The following is a 3716-nucleotide window of genomic DNA, read 5'->3' as shown; positions in this document are numbered from 1 at the left end:
CTAGCTTGTTTTCTAATGGAATTTTTCTAAATTCGTGGAAAAAACTCACAAAGATACTACCCTTTATAACCGCTTTTGGTTTTATGCTAAATTTATCGTTTACGTCTTGAAAATAATATTAAATTATAAATTGACACTTTGATTAGATTTTCAAAATATGCTGGTAATGTGGAAACGTTTGTATTCTGACTATAATACTATCGCAAAGTGAAATATCAGATCATCAACTTATTATTCATTGAAAAATCAACGCAAAGGCTTAAAAAATAGCAATTTTCAATAAAACGTTCACTTGCGAAAGCCGCAAATGTAGTTCTCATTTTCACAACCGGCTCACAAAATATGTTCTTCTTTTCTCCTACGGAAACAATCTCATTTATCATAGGTTGTTGCACTTCCCAATTTTCCCATTTACACTTGGGCTTGGGGCCAATAATCTTCATCGGCTTCTGACACTGTCGAAAAGGTGATGTAGTAGACAGAACATATTTAAGTGAGGGAAATGTGGAAACGTTTCCGCATTTACCCCAGTGTTGTGCTGCCACATTACCAGCATCGGCATTTTGAACTATGAAGCTAAAACTATGCTACATTTTCCAGCTAGTAGATTACCGGATTGTCGCATGTTTTATGCTTAACAATAACTTATATAGCACTAAGAAATAGCTTGGTGGACTAGGTGATTAAATTAAACTTAAAAACTTACCTCAAAAGTTTTACCAGTGAAGAGACACTTGGAACAAGTATTTCACAGACAATAAACCATGAGTTGAATGTCACCGCTCCGTCAGGCTTACTAAAGAAGTAGGCCAAGAAGTTGATGCGGTCACCGCTAGCCTACAGTACCTACCAAGCCCTAAAGGTTATGCTTTCAAATTACCAACGAGCTCCCACATTGGCACTAGTCCCTCTATCCTTTTCCTAAGAATTCATCACCGTACATTTTTCAAGATTTAATTTGAACTACCACGTACTGAACCATTCATTTATAGCAGCGAGGTCGGTAACTAATTCCTGTCTATCGCAATGGCCATCAATTTCACTGTACATAACTATATCATCTGCGGAGAGGCAGAATTTGCTCGTTGGCGGTGTGGCAATTTCATTAATGTAAAGAAGAAGCAAATGAGGACCTATAACACTACCTTGGGGTACACTTGAGATAATTTGTATTGTACCCGAGGTAAGAGCTAACTCCATTCAAAATAGCAATCTGTTCGCGATTGTTTAAAAAATCCTTGATCCAACCTATAACGTGCTTACCTATCCCGTATGCTTTCAACTTTTGAATCAGCTTTGAATGCGGAACCTTATCGATAGCCTTTCTGAAAACTAAAAATATAGCGTCGACTTGTATATGTCTGTCACCTGCGGCTAAGATCTCTTGAGCAAAAAGTGTTGGCTGGATTTCACAAGACCTCCCTTTTATTAATCCCAACTGTTCTTTGTTTAAAAATTACAATATGTTGCACTTTCTGTTCATGCATACATTTTTACGCACTTACTAATATATAATATATATCTTGTAACCACACCTTTATGAATTATGTTCACTTATCTGCCTCACGATTTCTGTGTTCTCCATCGTGTTGTGACCTCCCGCTCCTTTGCGGCCTTAACCTTTCGTAATCGCGGTGACGGCTGCGTCAATGATTCCTAGTGCCCTTGACCTGCACCGCTACTGCGAGGACTAGTTCGGGGTCGGTCGGAAAAAAGGATCTTCTGTCGTCACCGGAAGCAGAGCTTCCAGAGGGCGCATTTATCAAGGCTACTAGCGGTGACGCGATTCTTTCATGAGTGCCTTGCGGGAGTCACGTCGTTCGCCCGCCCTCCTAGGCTCAGACCCATTAAATAGGTCCTCCGCCATTTTAGACTCAAAAGCACTCCTTATTATTAAAGGGCTTGGAATATGGGGGAATGATGCTTATAATGTATTTAGGGTGTGTTTTAAAATAAGTTTCCTTTAAAAGAAAGTAATTATCATTAATAGTTGCATTGCTCATTAACGGTTTAATAACGGCACAATCTGCAATGATATATTATTATTGATCCCATTTATTCTCATTATCATTCCTCAAAGAGTTCTGTTAAACCTTCTTATAGTCAACTCTTCCCCATTTTCTCCAATTTCCACCTCTTTCTTTGCTCTTGAAAATTCGCATCTTACTGATTGAATGCCTCGGTCGTTTTACGGCCATGATCCACTGCTCAACCTGGAAAATGACAGAAATCTGCTACCTTCAAAAGCACACTTTCTAAGACGATTCCATTCTTTTTCTTTTCTTTCTTTTCTTTTTCTTTCTTTTCTTTTCTTTCTTTTTTTTCTTTCTTTTCTTGAATTACATCTATATAATATGGCAGAATTCGCGCCTTTGTGGTGCGGTACTGCATACTCTTCGTAATCTATAAAACCCAGTTTTTTCCCATCCCCTGACTAGCCTGCCTACAACCCTTTTCTTCTTTTTCCAGCGGAATTTCATTCGATGATTTGTAATTGGGGCACAAGATATGTCTTTTGTTAACGGAATTTATTTTTGATGAGCGCATTCTCCAGCCGTAAGTGTGGAATAGGATTGCATTAGTAGTGTGGATGTGTTTTCTCAGCCGTGATCGGAGGCTATTCGCGTTTCTATTTCTTCGTAAACACCTGCTACCTTGATTTACCTGAAGAATCGAATTCATTGAAAACTTTTCCAAGAACTTGTTTAGAGCTTCAAGTTCTCTAGCGGTATTGCCTAGAATTCACTGCCCTTTGCAATAAAACCGAGGTTACTTATCAGGAGGCGAAAAGGTGACTCGAATAACAAAATTCAGATTTCATTTGCTGGATTAGCTGTTTTACATTAGAACTCTAGGGAAAATCCCATTTTTAAAACTCAGCCTTTCTATTTGACAGCATTGCATTGAAAATTAGAAGGAACACGGATTGCTTAATGGTCGACGAAGTGGCTCGAAAAACCAAAGATCAGTGGATCGATTCCCAGTCCATGGATGTTGATGGGAACTAAAATCTTCGATGGGATAGATAACTATGATCGTTTGTTAATAATTTTGGAAATGTCATTTTTGTTTAGACCTTAGTCTCAAGATTTGTGCACAAGCGTACCTAGTTTCTAGTGAAGTAGTTCCGCTCGAAATTTCTGAGAGAATGATAGTATTTTAGATAAATAGATCTATAGTACTTGCATAGCCAATCCGTCGGTCCATTTAAACCCCCGGATGCTACTTGTAAACATGTATGCTCTCCAACACCATCACGAAAAGAAATTCTCCGAAGGAAAAGATTCGGATCGTAAATTTTGGGATTTAATGAAAGCTCTTTTAAACGTGAGGCAACGATTTGACCTTAAAAAACAAAACAATTTAGCTCGAGTTCGCGTTTCTTTTTATTATTGCCTCTTACGAATTCTCGATACGGCTTCCTGTAAATTCATCCTCGTGTGGTGCCCTTGAAAAAAATGAAAGAGGTCTCACCAAGATTCATTGCATCCAAACCATTAACCATCCCGACATTCGGTTGGCACGTTTTTCCCAACAGGTCCCGTAACTTTTTATCTGCTCAATTTTTTTCGTGTGGGTGCATTTCTATCTCGACTTTCCCGAGACCGCAGGTGCATTTTTCTTTCCTCGCCGAGAGGATGCGCTGCCGTCTCGTATTTTCCAATTCTCCCGCCTTTTCGGGATGCCCCATTTGATTATCGTGTTTATCGTCGGAG

The sequence above is a fragment of the Ischnura elegans genome, chromosome 6, assembly GCF_921293095.1.
Source record: "Ischnura elegans chromosome 6, ioIscEleg1.1, whole genome shotgun sequence".
NCBI classification, from domain to species: Eukaryota; Metazoa; Arthropoda; class Insecta; order Odonata; family Coenagrionidae; genus Ischnura; species Ischnura elegans.
Note: the sequence above shows the minus strand (reverse complement) of the source record.